The sequence below is a fragment of the Dioscorea cayenensis genome, chromosome 20, assembly GCF_009730915.1.
Source record: "Dioscorea cayenensis subsp. rotundata cultivar TDr96_F1 chromosome 20, TDr96_F1_v2_PseudoChromosome.rev07_lg8_w22 25.fasta, whole genome shotgun sequence".
NCBI lineage: Eukaryota > Viridiplantae > Streptophyta > Magnoliopsida > Dioscoreales > Dioscoreaceae > Dioscorea > Dioscorea cayenensis.
The window spans coordinates 4,619,065-4,635,034 of NC_052490.1; the positions used below are offsets into that span (position 1 = coordinate 4,619,065).

Sequence of the window (15,970 nt, forward strand, 5' to 3'; positions counted from 1 at the left end):
GTGGAGTTGCTTGAATAGACTTAGGAACTTCTTGTATTGCTCGTCCGCTTGGTCATTCTTCAATCTTGAGGGATAAGGAATTCTTGGCTTGAAGGGTGGAGGTGCCACCTCCTTCTCTTTGCTTGGTCCTTCTTCAACCTCTATGACCTCGGGTGCGTGTACATTGGGTTTCTCACTTGGTAGCTTACCTTCAACCTCGCGACCACTTCTCAAAGTATCACTTTTAATTGCTCTCTAGGATTCATCTCAGTGTTGCTCGGTAAACTTCCTTGTGGTCTTTTCGCTAGAGACTTCGTAATTTGTCCGACTTGGTTCTCAAGATTGTGCAAGGATGCAGTGTGATTGCGAAGTGTGGCCTCAACTTATTCAAACCTTGAATTCGAGGATTGGACAAATCTGGTCAAGGCCTTCTCTAAGTTGGTCATGCGGGTCTCCAAGCCATTAACTCTGTTCTCGACATTTGGGGCATGTTGTTGTTGGAAACCCGGCGGCCCCATGGCCTTCTGTGGACCTTGGTTGCTCCATGAAAAATTGGGATGATTCTTCTAACCCGGATTGTAGGTGATGCTATATGGATTCCCTTGGTTCCTCATTGCATTACCCACAAAATCAACGTTCTCCACCGAAGATACACCACCAATGGAGATCGGGCAATCGGAGGAAGCATGTCCCCCTCCGCATCCATTACATGTTGTCACAGCCGCCACTATATTTGCAGTTAGGACATCAAACTTCTTACTCAATGATTCAACTTGAGCTACCAATGACGTTACCGCATCAATCTATGGAGTCCGGCCACTTTCTTCTTCTCTCGAACATTCCACTGGTAGCTATTTAGACCCATTTCTTCAATCAGTTGTCGAGCTTCATCGGGGGTCTTGCTACCTAAGGTATCTCCTGCTGCTGCATCCAAAAGTTGCCGCGTACTCGGATTCAAACCATTGTAAAAGGTCTGAACAATCATCCACTCCGGGAATCCGTGTTGTGGGCATTTGCGAAGGAGCTCCTTGAACCTTTCCCACGTCTCAAATAGAGACTCTAATTCCGAATATACAAAGGATGAGATCTCATTAATAAGCTTTGCAGATTTTCCGGGTGGGAAATAACGGCCAAGAAAAGCTTCTACCATCTCCTCCCATGTGGTGATCGAGGCTTTAGGTAATGAGTGTAGCCATTGCTTTGCTCTCCCCTTTAGGGAAAATGGGAAGGCTCTCAACTTGATGGCATCATCCGTTATTCCGTTGATCTTGAGCATATCACACACCTCAAGAAAGTTCTCTATGTGACTGTTTGGATCCTCATCGGCCAAACCATTAAACTGTGTGGATTGCTGCAACATGTGGATGAATGCCGGCTTCAACTCGAGATTCTGAGCTATAATCGGGGGACGCACAATACTCGATTGTGTCCCCAAAACTGAAGGTCTAGCATAATCAGAGAGTGTGCTCTGCTGCTCATTCTGTTCTGCCATATTGTCTAAATCTTCAACTACCAAATCAGCTAAATTAGACGGTTCTTCCACAGGTTCTTTCCCTTTTCTTCTAAGTGTTATTTCAAGCTCGGGATCTCCTTCGATCAATATGGAGGGGTTCCCTTGGGTCATCAACCTGAAGTTGCACAAAGGAAAGAAAACATATCAGAATGATGATAGAAAAGAATATGTCAAATAGAATGAATGGGTAAATAGCTAAGAAAACAAAAATGCAAAGTATCTCTAAACGCCTACTTCCCGGCAACGGCGCCAAAAACTTAACAAGGCGCTCCGCAAGTGCACGGAGTTGTCGAAGTAATAATCCCCAAGTGAGTAGGGGTATCGTATCCACAGGGAGTAGGGAGTAAAAATACTTATATTGCTTCTTAGCTAAGTGAAAGATGGAATAGTGATTTCTGTGTCAAAAGATGTGAAGTAACAAGATAAAAATAAGCAAGAGAGAAAATGCGAGTAAAGAGAAGGTAAGCCAATCGATAAAGATGGGGTACCCGGGTATTGCTCCCCCTAGGACAATAGTTTCAAGTGCAAGAACCCTCTATTATACTTCCTAACTAATGTGATGATGAGTCGTGGATATCCTTAAAAACATGATCCCAAACCTAAGGTCAACCATGCCTAATTCTACACATGTCCCGGAGAAGAAATAGAACAATCTCAACACCTCGCACTCGTATAGCCTCGTGGTGTGTCACTCACTCATAAGGATAACCGGGTGAACTCTCAACCCTAGTGTCACTCTAAGGGAGTATTCAAACAACAAGCATTCAAGATTGGAACTCACAAACACATCAATTAATTGAAAGCATAATAAAGAGATTCAAAGAAACTAATACATCCTAGGGTTCACAAATACCAAAATACCCACTAGGGGTTTAGCTTTTCATGGAGTTTAATACAAACGATAATGAAATCAAATGTAAAGATAAACAATCCATAGGAAAACCCCCTCGATAGTCATGTTGATGGTCTTGTGGAGAGTCCTCTACTCGTCACGCGATCTTCTCGTTCGTTATAAGATACGCCTTTGTCAGAGGTTCCCTTACCAACCTTCTTCCTAATGAGATGCGATGTCGGAGCCGTAGAACCTCCTCCAAGACCTTGCCAATACCTCTCAAAATCCTAGCCGCAGCCTTCTCTCAAGATGGGGGAAAGATGGAGAAAAGATAGAACAGAAGATGCTGAAATCGAGGCTGATTCAGCTTTAAATAGGGCTGGAATCGGGATATCACACGCCCGTGTGAAACTCCACACGGCCCTGTAGAAATAACGCACGGGCGTGTGTAAATTCCACATGCCCGTGTGGCTTCTCTGTTTCCTGCTTCTTCGGCTAGCTGTCAATAAATCCTGCTACAACCCCAACACGAAGTATTCCTGATTCCATGATTTCATCGAGGTAATGTAAACGGGCACACGTTCACGTTATGGATCACTTTGCTATCTTTATTAACGAATAAGTTGGTAAAGATCTTGTTATATGTGCACAAGTCGGAACGCTTAAGTGTGACTGCCCTTGTGCCCCTCTAATTGGTTGTGCTAACTGAATTATAAAGAGGTTGGCACACACTCTAGCGTCTTGCATCCGACCTATGTCTTCGCGTTTGAACCTTAGCAAGATTTCCTCCAACATTGGTGCATTATGATCCACATTGACTTCTTTCTCTAACATTCGTCTTCACAACCCATTCTACGTAAAAGAACATAGATGCACACATATTAATGCTAAAACCCGACAAAAGTAATGCAAATCATAAGGAAAGAACGCTTCGCATTTTTATCACACAAGCACTTATCAAAACTGTAATCATAATAGCAGTCATTCCTATTTTTGAATTAGAACCCTAATCTGCTAATTTTTAATCAAATCCTAATCTGATTTTTTTTTCCGGAATCTCTCAAAATTTTTTATCAAAACCATAATCCTATGTTTTTTTCTCTTATATTTTTTGCAAAAATATGAGAAAAAGAAAACATTTCAAAAAGTATATGAGATATGAGATACTAAGAAAGGAAAACATAGGCTTATTGTTTCCATTTAAAAATAACGGACATTTTCAAAAAAAACATAAGACTAGGAATTTGATTGAAAAATAACATTACTATAATAAAAATAGGATTAGGATTTTGTTTACAAAATAGTAGACATTCTAAAAAGAAAACAAAAGATAAGGATTTTGATTGAAAATTTATAAATAGGAGGCATTCTGAAAAGAAAACATAGATTTAGTGTTTTGTTGAATAATAAGAGGCATTACAAAAATAAAACATAGGAGACATTACTATAACAAAACATACTATTAGTGTTTTGATTAAAGAAACAAGAGGAATTCCAAAAAAGCATAGAATTAGGGGTTTGATTAAAAAAATATGAGAGATTTAGAAAAAAACAATATTCCTAAAAGGTATTATTCCGGTTTTGAATGAAAATAGATAAATAGGGGACAATAAGAAAATAAAACATAGGATTCCGGTTTTGATTGAAAGATAGGAGACATTGTGAAAGAAAACATAGGACTTGGGTTTTAATTCAATTACAGTGCCATTCTGAAAGAAAATCATAGAATTATGGTTTTGATTGAAAAGTATGAGACATTACTATCATAAAACGTAGGACTATGGTTTTGATTAAAAAATAGTAGGCATTCTTAAAAGAAAACATAAAATTAGGGTTTGGATAAAAAATAGCAGACATTCAGAAAAACAAAAAAAAAATATTAGGGTTTTTAGACAAAAAATAGGAGACATTCCAAAAAGAAATCTTTGTATTAGGGTTTCAAAATGTCCCCTAATCCAAAGAGAAAATATAGGATTAAGGTTTTGATTGAAAAATATGTGGCATTATGAAGATAAAACATAGCCAGAGATTTCAAAAAGATATTTTAGGATCAAGGTTTTGATTCAAAAGAATGAGACATTCCTAAATGAAAATATAGGATTCGAGTTTTGATTCAAAATTGATAAATAGAAGGCATTAAGAAAAGAAAAAATAGAATTCAGGTTTTGATGGAAAGATAGGAGATATTGCGACATGAAAACATAGGATTAAGGTTTTGATTGAAAAATAGTCGACATTGCAAAAATAAAGCATAGGCTTAGTGCTTTGATTCAAAAATATGAAGCATTCCGAAAAAAAAAACGTAGGATTATCGTTTCCATTAAAAAATAGCAGACATTTCCAAAAAAATAACATAAGACTAGGATTTTTATTGAAAAATATGAAACATTACTGTAAGAAAACAAAGGATTAGGGTTTTGTTTACAAAATAGTAGACATTCAGGATTAGTGTATTGATTGAAAAACCATAAATAGGAGGCATTCTGAAAAGTAGGATTAGTTTTTTAAATGAATAATAGGAGACATTACAAAAATAAAATGTAGGACACATTACTATAAGAAAACATACTATTAGTGTTTTGAATAAAAAATTAGTAGGAATTACAAAAAAAAAAAAGTTTAGATGTTTGATTTAAAAAATAAGAGACATTGTGAAAAGAAAACAATATTTTTCAAAAATAGGATCAGGGTTTTGATTGAAAACTGATAAATAAAGGAAAATAAGAAAAAAAACATAGGATTTAGGTTTTCATTGAAAGTGACAGGTTGCTCCGCAAGTGCACGGAGTTGTCGAAGTAATAAATCCCCAGGTGAGTGGGGGTATCGTATCCACAGGGAGTAGGGAGTAAAAATACTTATATTGCTTCTTAGCTAGGTGAAAGATGGAATAGTGATTTGTGTGTCAAAAGATGTGAAATAACAAAAGATGAAATAAACAAGAGAGAAAGTACCCGGGTATTGTTCCCCCTACGACAATAGTTTCAAGTGCAAGAGCCCTCTATTATGCTTCCTAACTAATGCAATTGTGAGTCGTGGACATCCTTAAATACATGATCCCAAACCTAAGGTCAACCATGCCTAATTCTACACATGTCCCGGAGGAGAAATCGAATAATCTCAACACCTCGGACTCATATAGAATTGCAATGAGCTCTAGTGATTCCAAGTGATAAATCTTTTCCTATGTATAGACCTAACCCTTTGGTCCAGGCGGAAGGTCCCTACCCACAATTAAGCCCTAGATGCTAAAATCACCTCAACACTTCACTCCATTGCACTCGCAACTAGGCCCCAGCGGAGGATCATCCCTTAGCCCATTCACTCTATTGTGGCCGCAAAGAACTCGAGGAACGGAGGAAGAATCTATCACACCGGAGTGGAAAGGGGATGCTCCTGTACCTCTCGACTCACCCTCTCAACCCTCTCCAATCAAGCTTCATCTAACCCTTGTGGTGTGTCACTCACTCACAAGGATAACCGGGTGAACTCTCAACCCTAGTGTCACTCTAAAGGAGTATTCAAACAACAAGCATTCAAAATTGGAACTCACAAACACATCAATTAATTGAAAGCATAATAAAGAGATTCTAAGAGACTAATACATCCTAGGGTTCACAAATACCCAAATACCCACTAGGGGTTTAGCTCTCCATGATGTTTAATACAAACGATAATGAAATCAAGTGCAAAGATAAACAATCCATAAGAAAACCCCCTCGATGGTCGTGTCGATGGTCTTGTGGAGAGTCCTCTACTCGTCGCGCGATCTCCTCGTCCGGTATAAGATACGCCTTTGTCAGAGGCTCCCTTACCAACCTTCTTCCTAATGAGACGTGATGTCGGAGCCGTAGAACCTCCTCCAAGACCTTGCCAATACCTCTCCAAACCCTAGCTGCAGCCTTCTCTCAAGATGGGGGAAAGATAGAATAGAAGATGAACAAAAGATACTGAAATCGAGGCAGATTCGGCTTTAAATAGGGGCTGGAATCGGGATTTCACACGCCCCTGTGAGACTCCACACAGCCCAGTGGAAATAACGCACGGGCATGTGTAAATTCCACACGCCCGTGTGGCTTCTCTGTTTCTTGTTTCTTCGGCTGGTTGTTAATAAATCCTACTACAACCCAGCACGAAGTATTCCCGATTTCATGATTTCATCGAGGTAACGTAGACGGGCACACGTCCACATCGTGGATCGCTTTGCTTCTTCATTAACAGACAAGTTGGTAGAGATCTTGTTCTATGTGCACAAGTAGGAACGCTAAAGTGTGACTGCCCTTATGCCCCTCCAATTGGTTGTGCTAACTGAATTATAAAGAGGTTGGCACACACTCTAGCGTCTCGCATCCGACCTATGACTTCGCATTTGAACTTTAGCAAGATTTCTTCCAACATTGGTGCATTTATGGTCCACATTGGCTTCTTTCTCTCACTTTCGTCTTCACAACCCAATCTGTATAAAAGAACATAGATGCACACATATTAATGCTAAAACCTGACAAAAGTAATGCAAATCATAAGGAAAGAACGCTTTGCATTCTTATCGCACAAGCACTTATCTGAAAGATAGGAGACATTGTCAAAAGAAAACATAGGATTAAGGTTTTAATTCAAATATTGTAGGCATTCTGAAAAGAAATAATAGGATTATGGTTTTGATTTAAAAATATGAGACACTACTATAAGAAAACATAGGACTAGGGTTTTGATTAAAAAATAGTAGTCATTCCTAAAAGAAAACATAAAATTAGGGTTTGGATAAAAAACAACAAACATTAGATTAGGATTTTGAGACAAAAAAATAGCAGACATTCCGAAAAGAAATCTTTGGATTAGGGTTTCAAAATGTCCCGTAATCCAAAAAGAAAATATAGGATTAGGGTTTTGATTGAAAAATGTGTGTCCTTATGAAGATAAAACATAGGCAGAGATTCCCAAAAGAAATTTTAGGATCAGGGTTTTGATTCAAAAGAGTGAGACATTCCAAAACAAAAACAAAGGATTCGAGTTTTGTTTTAAAACTAATAAATAGGAGACATTAAGAAAAGAAAAAATGGTATTCGCATTTTGATGGAAAGATAGGAGATATTGCGACAAGAAAACATAGTATAAAGGTTTTGATTGAAAAATAGTAGACATTGCGAAATTAAAACATAGGCTTAGTGCTTTTATTCAGAAATAGGAAGCATTCCGAAAAGAAAACATAGGATTAGAGTTTCGATGCAAAAATAGGAGGCATTACGAAAAGATAACATAAGATTGGGGTTTTGATTAAGAAATAGCTGACATTATGTAAAGAAAACATAGGATTTTTGTTTTGATTCAAACATAGTAGGCATTAACAAAAGAAAAAATAGGATTCGGGTTTCAATTGAAAGATGTGAGACATTAATATAAGAAAATATAGGATTAGGTTTTTGATTAAAAAATAGTAGACATTAAAAAAAAAAGATAAGTTAGGGTTATGATTCAAAATATATAAATAGGGGACATTTAAAATACAAAATATAGGATTTGGGTTTTGATTAAGGAAAAGAAAACCATAGGATTAGGGTATTGATTTAAATATAGTAAAAAACAAAAATAAACCATAAAATTATGGTTTTGACAAAAAAAAAAATATTAGATTGTCTAAAAAGAAAACCATAATTTTAAAAGATTAGATTAGTTTTTTGATTAGAAATTGATAAATAGGAGACATTAAGAAAAGAAAACAAATGATTCGGGTTTTGTTTGAAACATAGAAGGCATTCTCAAAATAAAACATAGGGTTATGTTTTTTATTCAAATATAGCATGCATTCTGAAAAAAATATATGATTAGCGTTTTGATTGAAAATTCGAAGACATTACTATAATAAAACATAGGATTAGGGTTTTGATTAAAAAATAGTAAACATTACCAAAAGAAAAGATAAGATTAGTGTTTTGATCAAAAATAGCGGACATACATAAATGAAAAGAAAAGATTGTGGTTTTGATTCGAAAATAGGAGACATTCCAAAAAGATAGGAGGCATTCCAAAAAAAAACTGAGTATTAGGATTTTGCAATGTCCCCTGATCTAAAAAGAGAACATAGAATTAGGGTTATGATTGCAAAATATGAGACATAACGAAAAAAAAAGGTAGAGATTCCCAAAATAAAAATTAGGATTAATGTTTTAATTTAAAGAAATTAGACAATTCAAAAAGAAAACATACGATTATATTTGTCATTCAAAACTGATAAATAGGAGACATTAAGAAAAGAAAACATAGGATTAGGGTTTTTATTAAAAGATAGGAGCCATTATGAAAAAAACATCGGATTATTGTTTTGATTCAAATATAGTATCTATTCTGAATAGAAAAAATTGGATTAATGTTTTGATTGAAAATTAGGAGACATTATGATAATAAAACATAGGATTATTCTTTTGATTCAAAAATTGTAGACATTGTGAAAAGAAAAACATAGGATTAGTGTCTTGATTCAAAAATAGGAGGCATTATGAAAAGAAAATATAAGAGTAATGCTTTGATTCAAAATTAGTAGACATTAAGAAAAGAAAAACATAGGATTCAGGTTTTTATTTAAAAAAAAAGATACATTAAGAATCAAAAACATAGAATACAGGTTTTGATTGAATATAGAACACATTACTATAAGAAAACATAGGATTAAAGTATTGATTAAAAAATAGTAGATATTCCAAAATTAAAACATAGGATTTTGTTTATGATTCAAAAATAGGAGCCATTCCAATAGAAAATATACAATTATTGTTTTGATAAAAAATAGCATACAATTTAAAAAAAAAAACATAGGATATGTGTCTTGATTCAAAAATAGTAGACATTACGAAAAGAAAAACATATGATTAGGGTTTCAATTAAAAATAAGTCATTGCGAAATAACAAAACACAAGATTAGGTTTTTGATTGAAAAATATGAGACATTACGAAATGAAAACATAGGATTATTGTTTTGATTAGAAAATAGGAGATATTCCCCAAACAAACGACAATATTAGGTTTTTGATTAGAAAATTGGAGACATTAAGAAAACATATAGGATTACAGTTTTTATTAAAAAAGATGGGACATTCCGAATAAAAACATATGATTAGTGTTTTGATTCAAAACTATAAAATATAGTTGGATTAGGGTTCCGATTCAAATATAGTAGGCAACTCGAAATGAAAACATAGGATTACGGTTTTGATTAAAAACCCAAATCCAATTTTTTTCTTTTCTTAATGTCTCCTATTTATAAGTAATGTTGTGATAAATAGTGCACATTCCAAAAATAAAAGAAATTATTACGTTTTTTAAAAATAGGAGACATTCCAAAAAGAAAATGTAGGTTAGGTTTTTAAATTGAAACCATAATTTTGCTGGCATTCTCAAAAGTAATCATAGGATTAGAGTCCAATCTATGGACCATTGGGGATGGGGTCACTTTAGTTAATATTCAATTGATTGGTCTGAGGCTATCGATAAATAATCCGCAAGATCTGGGTTACAATTTGTATCGATTAAACAAATTTTTAGCTATAACGACCCTCGCAAATTGCAAATACCTCATAATAAAATGAAATATGTCAAGCTTGGAGTTAATAGAAAATGAGAATATTGACCACGAGGAAAGATAAAAAGAAAATGACTACAATTTTAGGTATTCAAATTTTTTTATTCAAAGTAAAGTCAACAAATATCCGTCTCCTTTATACTTTGGATATCGATATAAATTGCTTTAAAACCCTAATTCCTAATCCTATTTAAAAAAGAAATGAATAGGTTTTTAATTGAAAAATAGGACACATTCCAAAAAAAAAACATAAGATTCATGTTTTAAAAGGTAGGATTCGGGTTTTGATTAAAATATTGTAGACATTCCGAAAAGAAAAAACATAGGATTAGGGTTTTGATTCAAAATTAAAAATAGGAGTCATTAAGAAAAGAAAACATAGGATTAGGGTTTTCATTGAACAATATGAGAGACTTTAGAAAAAAAAAAAGGATTAGGGTCAGAATGTCTCGTATGTTTAAATCAAAACACTAGTCCTATATTCTAGAATGAAAAATTAGATTAGGGTTTTGATTCAAAACTAAAAAGACATTACTCTAAAAAACCATATGATTAGGATTTTGACTAGAAATAGTAGACATTTAGTAACAGAAAACATAATATTAGGGTTTTTATTAAACTACAGGAGACATTACTACATGAAAAACCATTCCAAAAAATAGAAGCCATTCCAAAAAAAAAAACATGGGATTCGGGTTTTGATTGAAAAATATAAGACAGTACTATAAAAAACCATAGGATTATGATTTAGATTCAAATATTGTAGGTATTCCAAAAAGAAAACATAGGATTAGGGTTTTGATTAAAAACCTAAAAATAGGGGACATCACCTATCTTTTTTATTAGTGTTTTTATCAGAATGTTTTCCAAATGTCTTCTTTTAATCAATAATTTTATATTTTCTTTCTACATTATCTACTTTTTTTATTCAATCAAAACTGTAATCCTAATAGGAGCCATTCCTATTTTTGAATTAGAACCCTAATCTGCTAATTTTTAATCATATCCTAATCTGATTATTTTTTTTGGAATGTCTCAAAATTTTCGATCTAAACCATAATCCTTTGTTTTTCTTTCTGATCTATTTTTTAAAAATATGAGAAAAAAAACATTTCAAAAAGTATATTAGATACTATGAAAGGAAAACATAGGATTTTTGTTTCCATTAAAAAATAACAGACATTTCCAAAAAAAAAAAAACATAAGACTAGGAATTTGGTTGAAAAAAATTAAACATTACTGTAAGAAAACATAGGATTAGGGTTTTGTTTACAAAATTGTAGACATTCTAAACAGGAAACAAAGGATTAGGGTTTTGATTGAGAAACCCATAAATAGGAGGCATTCTGAAAAAAAAAACATAGAATTACTGTTTTGGTTGATTAATAGGTGGCATTACAAATATAAAATATAGGAGACATTACTATAAGAAAACATACTATTAGTGTTTTGATTAAAAAAATAAGAGGAATTCCAAAAAAACATAGGATTAGTGGTTTGATTAACAAATATGAGACATTTCAAAAAAAATATTTTTGAAAGGTATTATTCGGGTTTTGAATGAAAACTAATAAATAGGGGACGGTAAGAAAATAAAACATAGGATTCGGGTTTTGATTGAAAGATAGGAGACATTGTGAAAAGAAAACATTGGATTAGGGTTTTAATTCAAATATAGTGTCATTCTGAAAGGAAATCATAGGATTATGGTCTTGATTGAAAAATATGAGACATTACTATCATAAAACATAGGACTATTGTATCGATTAAAAAATAGTAGACATTCCTAAAAGAAAACATAAAATTCGGGTTTGGATAAAAAATAGCAGACATTCTGGAGAAAAAAGATTAGGGTCTTGAGACAAAAATAGGAGACATTCCACAAAGAAATCTTTGTATTAGGGTTTCAAAATGTCCCCTAATCCAAAAAGAAAATATAGGATTAGGGTTTTGATTGAAAAATATGTGACATGATGAAGATTAAACATAGGCAGAGATTCCCAAAAGAAATTTTAGGATCAGGGTTTCGATTCAAAAGAATGACACATTTGAAAATTAAAACATAGGATTCGAGTTTTGATTCAAAATTGATAAATAGGAGACATTAAGAAAAGAAAAAGTAGAATTCAGGTTTTAATGGAAAGATAGCAGATATTGCCATAAGAAAACATATGATTAAGGTTTTGATTGAAAAATAGTTGACATTGCGAAAATAAAACATGGGCTTAGGGCTTTGATTAAAAAATATGAAGCATTAAGAAAAGAAAATGTAGGATTATTGTTTCCATTCAAAAAATAGCAGACATTTCCAAAAAAAACATAAGACTAGGAATTTGATTGAAAAATATGAAACATTACTGTAAGAAAACAAAAGATTAGGGTTTTGTTTACAAAATAATAGACATTCCAAAAAGAACACAAAGGATTAGGCCCTGTTTGGATGTATAGGAAATTTTCTTGGAGGAATTTTATTCATAGGATTTAGAAATGATTCCTATGAAACTAGGCGTTAGAGTTTTTTAAACAAATATAGCCGTTGGCGTTTTTGAAAACTAGTCATTGGAGTTATTTAAAAACTAGCCGTTAGCAATTTCTCTCTATTTAAAGCCAACACATTTATGCCATTTGTAAACTTATCTCTCTTCAGTTTAAATTTTTACATCTCAAAATCTTTTCTTTCCATATGGATCTGGAGCAATGGAGGAAGATGAATGATGATGATGACGAATTCATGTTCACTATCTTACCAAGTTTATTTCCTGTTATTTCAGAAACTAGGCCTTGTCATACATCAATATGAACAGACGATGCATATATTGAAGAAATTCTTCAAGATCATGAGGCACGTTGTAAGCGTGAATTTCATATGGAGCCTCATATATTTCAAGCACTTGATAATTGTTTAAGAGCGAAAGATCTCTTTTTTGAAGCTTGAAAAGGGTTACAATCGAGGAACAACTAGCAATGTTTATGTACACTCTTGCACACGACGCTAGTAATCATGACGTGCAAGAATGTTTTCAACATTCAGCAGAAACGGTTAGCCGTTATTTTAAAAAAGTGCTTGAAGCTATTACTACTCTTGCAACTACATATATAGAATTGCCACCAACAACTAGATCACCAGCTATCTATAATAATAGACATTTTTTCCCATATTTCAAGGTTAGAAATCTTTATATATTGTCTTTTTATTTATTATTTACTTTTTTTATATATTATCTTAACAAATATTATGGGTTTTTTTATTTTAGGATTGTATTGGTGCTATTGATGGAACACATGTTCCAATCACTATTTCTTTGGGATTGCAAGATCATCATAGATATAGAAAACAAACATTATCCCAGAATGTCATGGTCATATGCTATTTTAACTTATGTTTCGTATATGTTCGAGCTGGTTGGGAAGGTTCTACTTCTGATGCTAGAGTACTTCAGCATTCAATCGAACAAGGCTTCTATGTTCCCCCAAATAAATATTACCTAGTGGATGCAGGATATGCAAATACTCCAAATTTTATTGCTCTATACCGGGGTGTGCATTATCACTTACATGATAATCAAAACGATAATCATGTTTTCTTTTCAAAATCCCTAGTATATTTTAAAATGAAAAATCCTAATCCCATGTTTTTCCTAGTGGAATGTCTCCTATTTTACAAACAATACTCAAATCGTATGTTTTCATTTCTTAATGTCTCCTATTTATCAGTTTTAAATCCAAACCATATTCCTATATTTTCTTATAGCAATGTCTCTTATTTTTCAATTAAAACCATAATCCTATGTGTTCTTTTTGAAATGCCTACTATATTTGAATAAAAAAAATACTATATTTGAATAAAAAAATACTATATTTGAATAAAATTTTTCCCCAATTTCTATTTTGATTATAAACCGAAAAAGGGGATATTTGCAAAACAAAAGATAAGATTAGGGTTTAAATTCAAAAATAAGAATGGAACCTATTAGGATTAAGATTTTGATTAAAAAATAGTTGACATTCCAAAAGGAAAACATGACATTAGTAATAAATAGGTGACATTAATATAAGAAAACATAGAGGCATTACTATAAGGAAGCATCAAGGTTATCAGACCCGGCCCGGGCATTGACCAGGCTAAGTCCAAGAGTCGTGGATCGATGGGTTTTGACCGGGTCAAAATGGGCCGAGGTCAATAATAAAAATATTAAAAGAAATATTATGATAATTAACAATGATAAAAAAATAATATAATTTATATTTTAATAATTAAAAATGTAATGAGTTAAATATTTTTAATTTTATATTTTTCTATTAGTTTTTAAAAATATCTAAAAATATAATAAATTTAATATTCAAAATTTTAGTTTTATACATATTGATTTTTTAAAATATATTATATTTACAAAAAACCAATATCAAAGTCCCAAGACAAGTCAATCTTTAGACTCAGGACTTACAAAAAATTAAAATTAAAATTAAAAAAATGCACACTCTCTCCCCGTCTCTCCATCTCCCTCACATCTTCAGTCTTGCCTTCTATTACATCTCCTCTAGCCGCTGATCCCTCTCCCTCACATTTCCTCTGTGGCCATCTTTTGCATCTCCTCTAGCCTCCGTGTTCACTTCCACCCACCATGATTCTCTCTTGCTTCTACGCCATCTCACTTCCACCCTCATTTTCTCTCACCATGGTTCATTGCCCTGGTTTCCTTTTTTATTTTTATTTTTATTTTTAAATTTGTTATCCAGGTCTATAGATTTTCGCGTAAACCGACCAGTACAATGAGTTAATACGCGGTTTTCTTACACCTGGATCAAAGGACATGCCCGGACCGGTCATATGGCCGATTCCTGGTTTTTCCGGTTGAACCGGCCAGGCTGGTCCAGGTCTAACAACCTTGGGAAGCATAGGTTAGAGTTTTGATTCGAAACTAATAAATAGAAAATTTTCGAAAATAAAAAGTAGTAGTCATTCCGAAAAGAAAAACATAGGATTAGGGTTTTGATTCAAAAATATGAGGCATTCCGGAAAGAAAATATCTTATTAAGATTTTGATTAAAACTTAGCAAAGATTACAAAGACAAAATATAGGATTAGGGTTTTGATTAAAAATTTGAGACATTCCAAATTGAAAAACAAAATATTAGTGTTTTGATTAAGATTTTAATTTGGAAATGTCTTACTCCTATGTTTTCTTTTTTTAGAATTCTCGTTATTTTTTTGTTTAAAACCTTAATCCTCTGTTTGTTATCAAAATGTTAGCTATTTTTTTAAATCAAAAAAATAATTTTACATTTTCGCTTTGGGAATGTCTCATATTTTTTTAAGTCAAAAACCCTAATCCTATGTTTTCTTTTGAAAATGTCTACTATTTTTCAATCAAAACCCAAATCCTATGTTTACTTATAGTAATGTCTCCTATTTGCATTCAAAACCATAATTCTATATTTTCTTTTCAAAATATTTCATATTTTTCAATCAAAACCCTAATCTTATGGTTTTTTTTTTCAGAATATCTACTATTTTTTAATCAATACCTTAATCCAATGTTTTCTTATAGTAATGTCTCATATTTCTCAATCAAAAGCCTAATCCTAATCTTACATTTTCTTTTTCAAAATGTCTCATATTTTTTTGAAAAAAGGAGAAATATCCAAAAGAAAACATTACCAATCCTATCTTTCAAGCAAAACCCGAATATTATGTTTTCTTTTTAGAAATGTCTTACATTTTTTTCGATCAAAAACATTAATCTTAAGCTTTTTTTTGGAAATGTCCGTTATTTTTGAATAAAAATCTTAATCATACATTTTCTTTTCAGAATGCATCCTATTTTTTAATCAAACCCTCGATCTTATGTTTTGTTTTGGAAATGTCCCCTATTTTTGAGTTTCTAATTAAAACTGTAATCATATGTTTTCTTTTCGAAATGTCTCATATCTTTCAATCAAAACAGTAATTCTATATTTTCCTTTCGTAATGCCTTATTTTTGAATAAAAATCTTAATCCTATGTTTTCTTTTTGGAATGCCTTATATTTTGAATCAAAATAATAATTATATGTTATTTTTATAATCTATCATATTT

General features: G+C 32.6%; 1 non-coding gene across 1 annotated transcript; it reads left to right on the forward strand.

Annotated features, from left to right (window-relative positions):
- Positions 1-974: 974 nt before the first annotated feature.
- LOC120252136 lies at positions 975-1,081 on the forward strand. Its single transcript, XR_005533682.1, has one exon. It is a non-coding gene; the product is annotated as a small nucleolar RNA R71 (small nucleolar RNA).
- Positions 1,082-15,970: the final 14,889 nt, after the last annotated feature.